Raw genomic sequence first — 16,929 nt, forward strand, 5'->3', positions numbered from 1 at the left:
AATAAAATATACATTTGAAAATCGGGCATGGGTGCGCAGGTATAACTGCCTAACCGTTTGTCCAAAAATGTGGTCTGGATGCCTCTCACCGTGCAAACCGGAGCCCGGTGAGTTTCCACGGCCGAAATTCAAAATGGCCGCCTGCCGCGTGGTAAATGCACGGCCTACGACATGAAACGAAAACCCCAACAATCTCTGCTTCAAGAAGAAAAATTGATGTGACTTTCACCGCTGGGCCCAGGCATTCCACCAACCTCGTTGCCACTGTTGTGGGTGTCCCATGACCCCCACTCGCGATGCCCGTAAAACCCCCAACACACACAGACACGTCTACTGCTCAGGCTTCCTGGTCGCACTGACGCGGCCGGGAACGCGCCTTATATTTATACTGCACGCGGGGGCATTCAATGTCACGCCGCCGCTTGCGCGTCCCGTATTTATGCTCTCAGTCTAAAGTTTCCAATCGGTATTTTTATTTGATGTGCCTACTTAGGATGCCATTAATGGGGTCAAGGTTTGTGTTTCTTCCTTGCTGCAAGATCCATGCGCATCTGCTCCCATGTCCCTTATTACTGTACACCTGAGTCCCTTTTAAATATGTCTTCATCTGCTCGGCTTCCTTACCCCACAAACGTGTGGATGATCGGAAATGGGGGCGATATCTGGATTTTAGTCTTGGCGTCCCTTCCTTACCAAAGTGGTTTGATCCTGGGCAATTCAATGTTTTTCCCAAATGTTAGATTTTTTGTGTACAAAAGTGCGCGTGAGGGTGTTCATAGATCTCCCTCCGTCATCGTTTGGCACGGGCTGGAAGCGGGACGTGGCCATCTCCCCTGCACGGCCCTGGGCAGGCTGCCTGGCAATGGCTTCCTAGGCAATGGGCGGCTATTATGAGCCGGTGCTGTCATTGAGGGGCATCGGGGCACACAGTGCTTGCCTGCCTGTGTACGTGCTTGTTGCCTAGGTTTGTATGTTTCGGGAAGAGGGGGCCTGCACTGAGCTGTGTCAGCCTGTCCTGCAAGTGCGCGGAGCATGCTCGCGGGTGTGGTGGAACGTGGCTGCTCCTCCTGTAACGTGTCCCTGTGCCTCGGTGTAGGCGTGAGGCGTGCTGGGTGCGCGTGCCTGCCCCCTGCCCCTCACTCCACGGCCTGGGGTAGTGCTGCTACAGCACTCAGTGTGCAGTAGTTCGCAGCCGCTCCCTACAGCGGACACAAAGGAGCACTGTGTTCTGCGGTGCACAGGTCCTCCCGCCCCTGCCATTGCCAGGTGGGCGAGCATGCTGATGAGGGCACAGGGGGTGATGCAACTCCTTCCCGGGCCCAGGTGAGTCACTAGAAGCGGGGGCCTTGCCTTGCAGTGGGAGCTGCTGCTCGGGGCAGGGCTGCGGCTGCTGCTGGTGGGTGTGTGTAAGGGGGCCTGATCCGAGCGTCGGCTCCAGGCAGAGGCCCTGATTACTTCCACCTGCATGCCAGAGCTTCCGTGGTGTCTCTCTGCGCACGCGGCACAGTGTCTGCGCGTTGTCCCCACTGGGCAGCCAGGTGCATGCACACTGCACACCCAGTGAGCGGTTGCTGGTGCCCCCCCCCCTTGCAGCGTGTGCCATGAGGGCTTCTCTGGAAGTAGCTTTAGTGTATAACTGTGTGTGTCTGGGTGGCATCCGCACTGCACACCATGTTGGCAAGGCATTGGGCGCTTTGGTAGCACTTGTCTTTTCTTTGTTTTGTGGACGCCCTGCGCCACGTCTGGCGTGCACTGGCACCCACAGTGCAAAGGGTCTCCGCCTCTTGAAGGCGCCACCCTCCATCCCATTCACAGCCCTCCCTCCCCCGCAGGATGTGTCTCGAAAGAGCGCAGTAGGGTCATCTTGCTGTCGGGCTATTTTTGCCTGCCTCCCCCTCTTGATGTCCACAGCACACATTCCAGACCCGCCACAGATGCGAGCGTCTAGGTAGTCTCTGCCCTGTGCTTCCGCCTTCATATTTAATGCGGTTATTTAAAGTATGTGTTGACAGTAAGTAAGGCAGCCTGTTTCCCCTAGCCTGTGCCTACCAGGAGAGGCGTGCCCTCGCCCGTAGGCGTAGGCCCAGCAACCCTCCATTTCCTGAAGTCCCCGAGGGCCGCAACCTGTGGCCCTCGTATCCCCGCCCCTTTCTCTCTGGCTGTTCATACCTCTGCGGCCCACTGAACTCCTCTGCCCTGGCAGTGTATTCTAAGTGTAGTCTGACAAGAAACAAAAGGAGCCCGGGCCAGACTGGAGGGTGCATGGCATTGGGTGTTCAAATTATTCAAGACAGGTGGCACTAGCTCCTGCCACCCCCAAATCTTACCCCACCCGAGGGCTGGACAGGCTCTGGCATTCGCCCTGGTAGGTTGCAAACTTCCCCCCTCGGCACCGGATTGGGTCAGGCTCTTCACCCTGTTGCACTCTACAAATAATCCTCCAGGGATTCCCCCCCCCCCAAAAAAACCGGAATAATTTCCCCTTTCATTCCGTTGATGACTTTGCCTCCATCTTCTCCACTAACATCACCAAAGCAAACCCTGAACACCCTTTCCACCCTTGCATCTCCCCCTGCCTTGTGCTCCCTTCCCTCCCACTCGCTCTCTCCTTTCTCACCTCTGCCCCTGAACTTGCACCCATCCTTTGCTCTGCCATCACGACCCGGTGCATCCTACGCTCCAACTGACCTTTTCACTCCTCCTCTCCACTCACATCTCCTCCTTATTCAACCTTTTGTCTCAACTGGTGTCTTCCCAGACTGTCACAAAACAGCCACAGACCCCCTCTCAGAAATAAACCAATTGCCGACCCTAATATCCCCAGTCTCTTTCCCTACCACACTAAAATGCTGGCAAATGTGGCCTTCAAGGGCATAGTCGACTCATTCTCATAGACGCTCAAAGGCTATCCCTGTTCCAGTGCAAGCGTTCCACTGAGTATGCGCTCATCCACATTCCTTCACGCGCCACATTCTGGCCTTCCATTGCATTTCATGCAGCGCGGCTTATTCCTCACCCCTTGGCGTCCTGCCCATTGCACCCAACGGGGTGCCCGATTATCTCTGACCGCTCCTGTTCTGCCTCGTGGGACTCCAGCACCTCTTTCTGTTGGAGTTCCTCAAAGGCCAGTCCTGGGCCCACTCACCATACATACATACATACTCTTTTCCTCCTTTGTCTTGAACGTCCGCCTTTTCTCTTTACTCCGATAATACTCAGATATTCTTCACCTGCAATCTCTGAATGGCTCTACGCTGCCTCATGCTGAACTCTTCAAAAGCGGAAATCCCTTTCCTCCATGCCCTGTGAGGGGTCAGAAACACCTGCCACTGAATGGCTCTAGGCTGCCTCATGCTGAACTCTTCAAAAGCGGAAATCTCTTTCCTCCATGCCCTGTGAGGGGTCAGAAACACCTGCCACTGAATGGCTCTACGCTGCCTCATGCTGAACTCTTCAAAAGCGGAAATCCCTTTCCTCCATGCCCTGTGAGGGGTCAAACACCTGCCACTGCATGGCTCTAGGCTGCCTCATGCTGAACTCTTCAAAAGCGGAAATCCCTTTCCTCCATGCCCTGTGAGGGGTCAGAAACACCTGCCACTGAATGGCCCTACGCTGCCTCATTCTAAACTCTTCAAAAGCGGAAATCCCTTTCCTCCATGCCCTGTGAGGGGTCAGAAACACCTGCCACTGAATGGCCCTACGCTGCCTCATTCTAAACTCTTCAAAAGCGGAAATCCCTTTCCTCCATGCACTCTGAGGGGTCAGAAACACCTGCCACTGAATGGCTCTACGCTGCCTCATGCTGAACTCTTCAAAAGCTGTCTGCCTTGGGGTTGAGCACGCAGTTAAAATCCCCTCCCCAAATAACCGCTCCCCCCCATACACGCACCCAGATTGGTACAGAGTCCTAAAATATGCCGCCTTATTTTGATTGGGGGCATACGTATTTATAATGCACACCTCCCTATTCTCCAACAGTGCCTTCAATAGGACCAACCTCCCCTCTGTATCCACCACCTCTTGTGTAAGTTGGAGCGGAACGTGCGGTGCCACCCAGACCAACACTCCCCTAGCGTAGGCAGAATACAGGGAGCCCACTACAGTACCTCTCCACTTCTTCCCCACCGGTTCCAACTTTTGCCGGGTCAGATGCGTCTCTTGCAACAGTGCAATATCTATCTTCTGTCTTTTCAAATACATCATGACTTTGTTCCTCTTTAAGTAACTATTGAGTCCCCTGACATTCCACGTTACAATCTTAAGGTCCCCCATAGCTCATGAGTGTCCTCCCCCTTCCGTGTGGCGAATCCCACTTGCCCATGCTATACAGATACAGCCCTCTAACTTTTACTTGTAGCTTCTTGTCCAAACTCAAATCCCCTATAACTATATACACCACAAATTTCCCGTTTCCCTCCCCACCCTCTACCCATCCCTTCCCCAACACCACACACCCCAACTGCTGCCCAGCTCCATCCTCGGAACTCAGGCACCCCCACATCTAGCCCTGCAAGCACCAAACAATGCCCAGAGCTCAGTAGGGTGAAGTCGCCCTAATGGCCACTTAACTAAAGTTACTAAGTGGGGTAAAGAGATCCGCTCTGCAAGGCTCCCCTAAATACAATAATAGTAACAGTGCTCATAACATCTTGTGCAACAGTCTGACCTTCTCTCCCGAAGGCAACGCAAATGACTATAATCAAGTCCCATGGATCTATACCGCGCCATCTTGTGGCACACTCCTCGTGCACTACTTATCTCCTCCATCTCCCCTTCCTGTCAGAAAGTCAGGCTCCTGGGGACATCCCTGCGCGTTGAGCCATCCCATGGCGTCCTCCGGAGTCTCAAAAAACAAAGTTTTGTGTTTATGAAAAACTTTCAATTTTGCCGGATACAGCAACATGTATTTGTGGCCCGCCGCTCTCAATCTCCGCTTTACCGGCTACGCTGCACAGCCAGGGTATAGTCCGGGTAGGCCGTGATGTTTGCCGCTCCTCGTTTAGTCGTTCCTCCCTTGCGGAAGTGTTCCAATATCCTCTCCCGGTCCCGGTAATTAAGGATTTTGGCTATTACAGGCCCATGAGGGTTTCCTGGCGGCGGCCTCCTTGTTAGAGCTCTATGCGCTCGTTCCACCGCAAAACCTTGAGATAAGGCTCCTCTGGGTATCTCCTGCAGCAGCATAGACTCGATGAACTCCATAGGATCGTGGCCCTCCGATCCCTCCGGCAGGCCCACGATGCGAATGTTGTTTCATTGGGCGTGTCCTTCCGCCTCCTCCACTCTGTTCTCCAAGTTGCCCACTCTCTGTACCAGGGCATGCAATTCGGCTTTATGGGAGGCAAAATCCGCGGTGTTCGGGCTCACCTCTTTGTCTAGGGTCTCCGTGCGCTCCGGCAAGGCCCTGCCATCCTGCCGGAGTAGATTCACTTCCTCCTGCAACTCACCGACCTTGAGGTCCAATGCCGTTTTCAGCTCAGTTACGGCCAGTTCAAGTTTAGCTTCCCAGGCCGCCTTTAAGTCCGCAATCGCCACTAGGACCTCTTGGTTGGTACACGTCGCCGTCATGCCGCCTGTAAGCGACTTGTCCTTACTCTTGGGATTTTCCGGACCAGAGGACGTCTTAGCAAAGTCATCCAAGGTGGGCTGCTTCGCCTTCGGCCTCACCGTTCTGCTAGACCTGACCCAGAGGACCTGTGTTCTGCACAAGTTACAAATGCGCACAGAGTACGCCTCTATCGCTCGATCGTCGTGCGGCCTGCTCCTTCCTTTGTTCCGGTCGTTGGTCAGCCATTTTGTGTCGTCTTTCGTATCCGGCGCTCCTTATCTTTTTCTCACAAAACTCTACCGCCGTTCCTCCCATGCCTCCCAAAAGTTCACCAAGCACGGTCAGACCATTCACACACCGACATGTGTGTTTTCAGCAGTCGTAGGCACGTCGTTGTGCACTATTCCGCCAGGATCATTTCAGGATCTCGGGAGCTCCTCCAGATCACGTCCTCCTACATGGCCCTCGTAGCCACGCCCCCCCCCCCCCAAATGATGCAGAGGTTATTGCGTCTAGAGCGCGATTCGAGGTTTTCATTCTTCTTACTGACATCAAGCACCTGTCTGGAGAGCGTGGTCCGCTCTGCTCGAAGGGCGGTAATGTCATCGTCAGCCACTCTGACCTAGACTCCACTTCTGCGACTCTGGTGTCGGTCCTTTCGATGTGAGCTTCAATTGATGATATGGTCCCATTCATGTCGTCCAGTTTAGAGTGTAGGGTTGTGAATTCTTCACGCATGTAGTCCCAATATTTCTGCTACTCAGTGGGCGAGACGTGGCAGGTTCAGGTTCGGGCGCGAGCTCCGAGGACTTTGGGGGCGCTTTCGCAAACATATTGATGGAGCTCTGCTTCTTGTGAGCTCCTTTGTCGTGGTCCCAGCTGCGGTCACTCGGGGCGAGTTGCGCGGTGCACACTAAGCGGCCGCGATCTGGTGGGGTCAAGATTTCACCTTCTGCAGGTATCCACAAGGAGTGTGGATGTCTAATACCAGGAGCTAGCAGAAGACAAGCCCAGGTTAGAGATGGGGTCCCTTGTTGATGAATGGGCGATTCTTGGGTCAAATGTCAGGTAGCAGTACAGTAGGAGGTAATAAGGGGGGGCTCAGGAATGCAATGTTTATTATCGGTGTGGTAATAGTCCCAGCTGTTCATCAAGGGCGCCTTTTGCGGATGTATGCGCAAGGGCAGACTGGCCTTGACTTATTGAGACCCAAGTAAATACAAAACTGTGTGATTGACCGCTCGCCTGATTTGTGCGAGGTCAGTCGTGGGGGTCCCCTGCTCCAATTTGTGTCCCGAGCCTCGGGACTGGACGGGGAGCTGAGAAGTCTTGAAGAGAAGGGCCCGAGTGATGAAGAAGCGTGGGAGATGGAGTTAGAACATGTCGTGAGTCCAGAGAAGGAGCTTCAGCAAAGATCCGTTAAGCGTGGAAAGGCCGGCGTATGGCGGGGGCAATATCCACAATGGTGTCTCCTTGGGGTTTATTCTGGGCGTGGGAGCGGGCAAGGTATTGTCAGTCTGACGTGGACCCCATGGCCTTGATAAGAAGCAGGGGTAAGTCGCCCCCCATGCGTGGGAATGCAGGCTTGTGTACCAGAACAATAGCTTGGAGCGGGAGGGTGACCCACCATGCCCCATTGCTGTCAGGCAGGACAGTTGGAGGGGCAATTAACACTTTGTGAGCAGCAGATTCCCCGTACTCACTGCATCGGGTCTATATACAGGGCGGGCTCGCTGCGCCCAGTGGTCACAGGAGAGATGCCGCGAGGGCGATTCCGCGTACCCCGATGCCCCGATGCTTGTCTCCAGCTCGCGGCTGCCGTCTGAAGGAGCACCAGGCTCGGCTTTTTAAAGCCTGCACGCAGAGTCCCATGCTGAGCCAAAGTCCATGTCCCCAGCCGAGCGGAGGGGGTTGGGCCCGCCAGGACACTGGGACGCCCGTCCCCTACACAGTCCTCTGCCGCTGGGGCACCCGCGTCCGTTGGGGGTCCAACTCCCCTGGAAGTGGGACTTGGGTCAGGGCAGCAGAGATTCACGGTCTCAACTGCAGCTGCGATATCTTTGCCGCAGCAAGCCTCAACCATGCAATTATAATTTATTTATTTTTTGAGCTGGGGCTGCAGGAAGGCACCAGCTCACAAAAACTCGTCTCTGCACAGGAAAGTTCGCTGTATCACAGCAGGTTTCGGCATCCAGGAGATCCCCTGATGCCGAGCGCACACTCATACGGCCATTTTCTGCAAGCGCAACAGCGCTCCACTCGGGCATCTACTTTTTGTATTGTGACACACTGCACCTTCAGTGCGGTGTCACAGAGAAATCCTTTAGATTTCTCATACGGTTTAAATACCTTTTCTTGTGTGAACTACTGTTCCCAAGAATAGTAAAGTGAAATTGGCTTTACTTAACCTTTTTCTCTTTGTAGGTCCAGCACACACCATCTTATGATGTATGGCATTTATAACGTGCCTATACACAAGTGTTTCAAGGCATGACGAAGCAAGAGAGGGGAAACGGGGAGAAGACAGACGGCGATCTTACTAGGCCAGGTGAAATTTGGATTGTGCAGGGGAAGGGGAAAAGTGCAGAGGGGGAGGGGTGCAGTACATGGGATAGAATGTAAAATAAATAAGCAATAAGTAAAGGATGCAGCAAGCTGGTGTCAAGTGTAAGGGTAAGTGCAGACATCAGGTGTGAAGTGCTGGTAGGGGACGGTAGGGATGCAGAAAACAGTCTTCAAGCGCGGGGGTTGCCATGGAGGCAGTGCAGGAGGGCAACTGGCGTGGGAGGGGACCTGGCCCAGAGATCAGAGGGTAGCCAGGTAACCAGTGCAGTTTAAGTCAGGAGTTCATCAGGGGCGAGCAGGAGAGAAAGCAGAAGCAAAGATGAACGTTTTGAGGTGCTTACGGAACCTGAGATGGTTTTCCTCAGGTTTCAGGGAGGCTGTTCAATGGGAGGCCCCAGCCGAAGAAAGAATCTACCACCAACTCGTTGCTTGGAGAAGCGACTGACCCTGAGGGAGTTGGAGGCAGATAAGCGAAGAGCTCGAGAAGGAAGAGATTTAGGAAGATAGTTGAAGGTATTGATGCCCCAGGCCCCAGAAGACCTTGTGGAAATGCAGAGGGTTTTGAACTTAATCCTCTCAGCCACTGGGAGCCAGTGCAGAGATTTCAGTCCTGGAGAGATACGATCCCTGGGCTTGAGGCCAATGACAAGTCTCGTAATCCTGTTCTGGATGAGTTGCAGAGGGCAGAGAGTAGAAGCAGGCAGATTTAGAAAGAGGCTGCTGCAATAGTCCAGCCTAGAGAGAACCTGAGCTCTGGAGACAGTGAGCTTCTGGGGGGGGGGGGGTGAAGGAGCGGAAACGAAGAGTAACTCTGACGAAGTGCTGCTGGTAGTGTGACGACCTGGATGTCAGAGATGTGAAGAGAGAAGGAGAGTCAGGAGACAAAGATGACCCTGAGGTTTTTAACCTCACAGGTGGGAGCAGGAAGAGGTCCAAGAGAGGCCAGCCAGAGAGTGACAGGAAAGGAGGGAGCGGGTGTACCGATGAGCAGAATCTTAGTCTTACTGGCATTGGGGCAGAGAGCATTGGCGGCACACCACTACTGGATAGCAGACAGTCCGAGATGAGTGGAGAAGTAGTGGCGGAATGGAGCCTGAAAATGAGCCGAGTGTCGTCCGCAAAGCACTGAAAGTTGGGGCAGAGAGCGGCAATGCGATAGGCAAGAAGTGCCTGGTATTGGTTGAACAGCCAGGGAGAGAGGTTAGACCCCTGGGGATCACCAGAGGTAGAGATCGAGATAGAAGAGAGGAAGCACTCAAGTTGGACCTGGCAGAGTCGATCAGAGAGGAAAGCGGTCAGCCAAGCTAGGGCATGATCGGTGATACCCAGGTTATTATGGAGATGGTTGAGCAGGATGGCATGGTTGACCGTGTCAAAGGCAGAAGAGAGATCAATTAAAATGAGGACACAGGGGGTGTTGGAATTGAGGTTGGAGAGCAGGCCTTCACAGATGTAGAGTACTGGGGGGGGGGGGTTACCTAGTAGCCCCTTATCCTTCATGTAACATTTTATGTTGCCCTCCCTACTTTAAATGGCTGGTAGTGGTTTAACTTTACTATCATTATGCTTCTTTACCGCAGGCTGAATCCTCAGCTGCAGTACAGCACCCATGGGTAACCATTTTGTGAAAAATGCCCCTGGTCGTCCTTTTTCGCCATTTTCTGTCTGTGGTCTTTCTTGAGTTTTGCTCTGTGCGTTGAGCCAGGTTTGAGCCCTTTGTTCGTATTGCCTTTGATGTGCTTCAGCCCTGAAGCCCGCCTCTGGCGTCAGTGTGTCTGGAAAGGTAGAATGTGAGGAAGGTTCCCGACCCCTGTCCTTTGTCTCCATGAGTGCTTCAATGCAGCCAGTCCTGATTGGCTGGCTGGCTGGCTGTCCTTTTAAGACAGCCAACCTGCTGTGATTGACAGCTTAGGCTGTGCATGAATGCGAGAATCCTGCTTAAAAGGCGAGGATTTTGGGACTAGACAGTCAACCACTGGGTGAAAGACCTGATGAAGAAACCATGAACAAAGCTTGCTACATCCTCCTGGACCTTTTGAATTGCCTGGTGAAGCCCTGCTGCTGTTCTGAAACTCCTTTTTTCAGATCGGCAAGAAAAGCTCCGGAAGGGACGACTTCTTCCCTTATGTTAGAGGGACCAACTGACCCTGAGACTAGCTCCACTGAAGCACATTCCCTGATTGGCTGTACTTCTTTGCTGCTGCAAGAACTGAGTGCCAGGGGTCAAGAAATCGTAGTAGAGTACAACCTCTGAAATGTGTCCAGAAGCTCCAGGAGTCTCCTAAGGACCCTCCAGAAGCAGGACGACCAGAGCTTGAGTCCTCTCGCCATAGTACAGGACCCAAGGAGTGAAGGAAGCCCAACCGGTACCTGAACAGTGGTGCTGTTCACGGAGCGCTGAAACCTCACAGTGCCGCTTATCCAAAAAAAGGGCGTAGCTGCCGACGACCTCCAAATTGCTGCTGCTGGAGCCCTCCAGAAGTCCTCCCTCTTGTACCCATGACTGAGGCTCAGGAACCCATGGTCTGCACCGCTGCAACAGGACAGAATCCAGCTGGACCACTCTTCTTCAAACCAGAGGTACTGTTTAGACTTGGGTACTTACCTCAGTGTCTTGCAGTGGCTTACCTTTAGACTTGATTTCAACTCTGCTTCTCACAGGCTTAACAGCTTGTGACCCTAAAAGTGATTTTTACAAAACTTTCTAACTTTGTGCAAGACCTTTATTATATAAGAAGTGCCTCAGCTCCATAGACTGTGCCCCAATTAACTTTGGCTGTCCTGGCTTCCTGCAGACTCTTCTAGTCCATTGACTTTTATATTTCTGTCCCTCATAGGTGGTAACTTGTTTTACGCTGTTATTACTGGGAAAGACTTGTCTAGACTTAATTGGAAGATTTAAGTATGCTCACATGCCCTGAGAACCTGTTTAATCTTTGTTTCCTTCCGTTAACCTTTCCTTTCTGCAACCTCAGAATCTGCAATAACTAGTGATATATACATGCCATTACTGTCCTTGTGAATGAAGTCACCTCCGGGTGTAGGAATTGTGTAAGAATCGTATCCAAAGAGTATCCACTAACTTGTGCTGATTCTTATTTGATTTACATATCTTGCCATTTTTAAAGAACGCTTATTTAAAAATTGATGTTAAATACTATTTATAACTGAAACCTTGAGTTTAAGTGCTACTTGGATACTTGTATTTGCAAATTTCATTGCTACAGCTCTACAGTTCACATTTACCCCTCTTGAGATAGGCCTGGCTGCTCAGTCACACTACCAATGTGTGTAGTACAGACCTATACCAAAAGGTGGGTTACCTAATACCAAGCAGATACGTGTTTAGTCTCAGTGTTACTACACCAATTCCTACCTAACAAGCATTGCCTTAAGCAAAGAAGTGATGTACAGAAGCAGAGCACATCTTCATACGTATGAGGTCCATATGAGGAAGCTTGGGACAAGATAAAACCAAATTATAGAACGTGCAAGACAACTGTGCTATACTAGGAAAGCAAGAACATTGAAAGGTAAATGAGATCCATCAGGCAGCAAGCCTTTTGGGGAAAAGATACCTGGCAGGAGATCTATAGAACAAAGAGGGGAATACCTGGGAGTCCACTCGAAGTGGATGAAAGAAAGAAATTGTACCAAAGATACCTGGCAGTAGAGTATCCCAGGGGATCTCCGGAGACTATTGGAGAATTCCTGTAAGGGAATATGCCGGGAAGTTGGCTTTAAAGCAGTGGTGTGAATGAGACATTTTGCCATCTTTGACAGAGTTGCGTAGAGGGGACACTTCGCTATCCTCAAAACAGTTGTATGAAAGAGACACTTTACCAACCACAATTGTGTAAAAGAACACTTTATTACTAACTTTGAAAAACTGTTACTTGGAAGAGCCATTCTTGCCCTCCTAAAGGAAGCATTACTTGTGAAATATCCTTTTTACCATCCTTCCTGAAAGAATCCAGGGGAAGGGAACTACCCTCTGGATCCTTGGTTTCGTTTGTTTCACCTTTGACATAAGTCGGGGGCACTTTCTCCCTGCACTTCTCGGTTGCTAATTTTAAGCGCGAGGGCCAGTTATCTTTTGGACACAAGGACAGATGATATCATTTTGACAAGACAAGACGGATTTTGAATAGTTTCCTAGGCACAGAAACTTTCTTTAGGATATGGGCAGACTGGTCTTAATCCAACACCTATTCCATAAACAAAGATGTTTGGTGTTAAAAATACTACCAATTTGTGTCTGCCTCATTTTTGACCCCTCAGACTATTCAGAAGGGTTACGGGAACCCTGAAATCCTGCGTATTAGAGATTGGCAAATATGAGGCAACCTGTCCCTGGGAATAAGAAAGACAAAGTCAAGAGGGACTGGGAGAGTCCTGAAGGGTTAAAGCAGGAACAGAATAAAGGGGAAGTTGTGGAGCTCATTTTTGTAGAACCATGAGCAAAATTATACATTTGTGGAGATGGAATAAGAAAAACATATATTCAAAAAGAAGAGTTGGGACATTTGGTTTATTAAAATAGCGGAACTTCACATGGAGCAGATTGAGAGATACTTTGAAGAATTATAAAAAAAGGGTATGGTATCGCTCAGTTTGCTGTAATAGTTCAAGAAATTCCTTGTAAAGTTGATGGTAAACCTCAGAGACCCAGTATATACAATACTGTTATACAAAAATGAGAAGAAAGTGTGTCTGAAAGATTTTCATCAGACCTGCAGTCGCCAATTGTGTAGTAAACACTACTGGTGAATGTTACTCCTTCATTCAATCTTAATAAACAAAGACCAGAGTTCCTTGTGATCATAAATTTATAATTTGTCTTGTAGTTTTTCCTAGGTCAAAGTTCATAATTGTGAAGAAGCAGAAGCCAAACAAAGACAATGCATTTCGGACCATTTTGTGGTCCTTCATCAGGGAGGATTGATGACATGTGACGTGAGAGTGCGTTTCATTCCACAAATTTCGCTTCTCTGACTGCAATTTAACGTTCATGAGGCCAAAACAGTTTTATTTCCGCAATTTGTTATTGACCAATGTGTGCCCTGTATGTTTGCTTCGTCCTCTGTAGGATGATATCTCAAGTCGGTATTCTATCACGTCCTTCTTTCAGTATCGGACATTGTAGCGGCATCTGGCCTTGGTTTCCCTTTGCGTTATCTGATATGACCCTGTGTAGCGATTCTAGCAGGATGATTACAATGTAGTCAGCGTTTGCCAGGAATTGTAACCCTGTTTTGGAATTGCCACACTGGTTAAGGCTGGGTGTGGAGATCCCAAGTGGCTTTTGAAGTGAAGCAGTCGGAACATTGAGCATGTGGCTCTGACTACAGTCTGGAGTTATGGGGGGAGGAAGTAGCGCTTAATGATAGGATTGGGGCCGAGGGCTATATTTTGATTTGACTTAAGACTAGTACCTTTAGCATAGTTTTGTAGGAAGGGAAGTGCTCTTAGCAATAGGGATAGTTGGGCATTATTCTTTTTATTTTTGAAGTAAATAAACACCCTTGAAATATGTGCGCAAGTCTCCTTCTGTTTCGCACACAGTTCCTACTCTTATCTGTTCCACCCGGCACACGTCATTCAATCCAAATATCCTTGTATGTAAATACACCATAACTTAGGATATCTTCTCTCGGTTATTGCCTACTTTGTAAGTCATTGCTTTGAAGAACAGGTTGTCATTTCAAATATAAAATACCGATGGATGGATGGATGGATGGATGGACGGACGGCTAACTGAGCTTTTGAGATGTGGTTTAGAGCCATGGTTTATGTGGGAGTTGTTAGTTGACCTATGAACTGAAACCCTAGACTTGTTGATGGCTCAGATCTTGGACTGCCGTTTGCCGCGTTAATGTTATGGTACCTCTACTGCTGTTTTTATGGTCCTTGGGTGCTCTGCCGGATTTGAGAAGGGGGGGGTGTGTTTGGTTAGTGATGAGTGTGGGAAAATTCAAGATAGCTAGCGTTTTACAGGAAGTTCTTGGCTCCCGTGGAAAATGTTGTTCTGTAATTTGGTGGATTTCTAGATGCTTTTAAAGCTAAGAGCGAGGTACTTTTATGTAATATTTCGAGCCCTGTAGATGTATTTTATCACAAACCCCTTATGGGTAAAGAAGAAACTCCTTTTACATAATATGTGCAAACCGATTGGTAATCAATAGCCTCGATAGTCCTATCCCGAAACTTGGTAGGTCACAGCGATATTTACCAAGGGATCATCTGTCCAAATTTCGGAATGCTTTTTGGAGAGACCTTTTTTAAGATTTAGTTGTAATGTTCGCCCCACTGGAGAAATGCTGAGTGTGCGGAAAAGACCGAATGTCTTGGATGTGGCTCTCTGAATATGTCGATCCCCTGTAGCTGCAGAACTCTGTAACCTCTTTTGCTCAAATGCCCTAATTTGCCCTAATTTGGCTGATTTACGTACTTTATTGTTGGGGGAAATGTTTTGATGCAAATGTTGATGATTGTTGGATCTGCTTATCAAGTGAAAACGCAACTCTCAACTATTGACATTTTAACATTTCTCAACATATTGGGGTAATTGGTACCTGAGGTGGGTCAGGTCCATCATTATTAACAATTTGAGGTTGCTCTTCAGTAACAAGGAAATTAAGCACATAGCATTTTTTATGTATTTATAATTTATTTTGGGAATGTTCTTATTAACGCACCCTTTAGAAGGTCAACATAAGTACTTTAGGTACACATTGCTCACGATGGGGCCAATGCATGTATAACAAAAAAATACCAGTGGACAATCTGGTGATAAACTGCACGTACTCGCCCAAAAAATCCAACGGAATTGCATAGGGTCAGGGTCTCTCCTCGATATGCGATACACACAGACTGGCCTAAGCGGAAGCATCCTACAAAAGGTCTTGAAACAATTATTTTTAGCTACTGCCTAATTGGGTTGGCCACAGAAACCACCCAACACCATTACCACCTCCAAAGGATCAGTAGTGGCCATTGCCTGAGCTAAAGCAGTGCAGGGCTGGGTGCAGAATGAGGCAGCTTGCACAATGTTAAGCCTGCCTTGTGGTTTCCTCATACAAAGGACTAGCCAAGAAACGAAATGGTGCTGAGAGCTGAATTTAAAATGTACATTAGTTACCCAATGGCTACTGTCACTGGGTCAGGGACCGGACCCTGTCAAAAGGGAATGGGGAACCCTCTCAACCTCGGGCGGGAAGACTAGCCGAGTTCTTACCAGAGTTTGGAAGGTCCCTTTCTTTGTCCCTTCTACCTGTGTCTGCATGACCGAACTGAGTGCCATCTTTTCTTGCCCCATACCTGCACAATGCTTTCCAGATTCTACTTGTGCTGTAGCACTTCATCTCCCAGGAGGCCTGACAGTGGAAGAGAATAAGCAGTCGAACCAGGTGAGGAACTGCAGGATTGCGGCTCAAACTGCACATCAAACTGGCCACCCTGATGCTCTACTCTACCCGGAATGGGACAGTGTTCCTGCTTTTCTTAACTGTTGCGCTGCCCCTGGGGAGAAAGAAGCCAGCGGTTGGCTCAGGGGAATCAGCTGAGAGAGGGACTTTAGGATAGTGTGGAGAAGAGAGGGTGGTGGCATGGAGGGTGGGGCATAGGGTGGTGGCGTAGAGAGGGGGGGCAGGGTGGTGGTGAAGGAGGGGGACAGGGTAGTGGTGAGCTGAGCGGAAAGGGGGTTTATGGGAGGCAGTCGTGGCGTGGCAAGGGTGGGGATGGTAGTGGTGAGGCAAAGAGGGATGTGGAGTGGTGAGTGTAGTGACGTGCAGGGGGGTAGTGACTTGGCGAGAGGGACAGGGTTGGTTTTGGTTGGTTCTGGCTGGTGAATTGTGTTGGTACCCGTCCTTAGTCTTTGGTGATGTAGGGTGTGTAGAGGGTAATGGATTCCAGTTTGCCCCTGATTCTGGTCGGGGTATTGTCCATGGTGTAGACCAGGTTGGGATAGTTTATTACTTGTCGAACTATGTTTGTTGTCCTGGTGGGCTCTGTGTTGGCAACGCTTATTGCCTGTCGGTTCGTTGTTGCAGGTCTGGCTTTGCTTACCACACAGTGTTATGTGCCTCCCCATATGGTTCTCTCAATTAGGGTGGCTTTTCGGGTCTTTGCATCTTTATAGGCCGGTTTCCTCAAACTGTCTCCTCTCCTGGTTTTATTGCTCTGTGTCCAGCGGTGTTGGCATACTTGCCGTAGGTCAGCTGACGGGAGGTTTTCTCTCCGTTTCCTCTGGTGTCTGCATAGTTGATCGGACCCCAGGCACACCGCGGCACGTCCATGGTCAGGCCACCACGTCAGACTGTGGCCCAGTCTCTGTGTTGACAGCTTCTTCTCTGTTCGCTGCATTCTCACCCTCTCGGATTGCGTGGGCTCTCCAGCTCCACATTGCTCCGCCCCTCCAAGGTGTAGCTACGTCAGAGGGCTTCCTCTGCGTATGGCTCTTTCTCTCTGATCGATGCGTCATGGTTGCATACAAGTCCACGCTCTAGGGGACATTCCCTTTTCCTCTGTGTATTGTTTTATCCGGCATTAACGAAAGCCAAATAAAAGGAAGGCATGCTACTGATTCCATGTAGGCAGATAGTGTTGCTGGTATAAAGGAGTTCCTTGTGAGAATGAGTGCTTTTTCCTTAGCGGGGAATCGCTCCCATTGAGGTCTCACTTGCCCAGACCCCTAAGGAGGGTCTTGCAGAAGGAACTTGCCTCTCTAGCCTCAAAGTTGGTGGCTCCCCATGGGGAGAAGGGGGAAATGTTCTTGATTCGTCACGCTGCCAAACTTCAAAATAGTGCCCAGGTGAAAA

General features: G+C 50.1%; 1 protein-coding gene across 4 annotated transcripts in view; it reads left to right on the forward strand.

Moving 5' to 3' along the window:
* LRRC8A (leucine rich repeat containing 8 VRAC subunit A) overlaps window positions 1–16,929 on the forward strand; it is a 122,851-nt gene that overhangs the window by 30,931 nt on the left and 74,991 nt on the right. The window contains exon 1 of one of the 4 annotated variants that reach the window (XM_069609193.1): window positions 1,229–1,323. The exons of the other annotated variants lie outside the window; for them this stretch is intronic. The gene's annotated coding sequence lies outside the window, so the exon portion shown is untranslated. Of the gene's footprint in view, window positions 1–1,228; window positions 1,324–16,929 lie in introns of those variants that run through there. 4 annotated transcript variants of the gene reach the window in all.

Source organism: Ambystoma mexicanum, chromosome 8 (genome assembly GCF_040938575.1).
Source record: "Ambystoma mexicanum isolate Mex_15411 chromosome 8, UKY_AmexF1_1, whole genome shotgun sequence".
In the NCBI taxonomy this organism is placed as follows: domain Eukaryota; kingdom Metazoa; phylum Chordata; class Amphibia; order Caudata; family Ambystomatidae; genus Ambystoma; species Ambystoma mexicanum.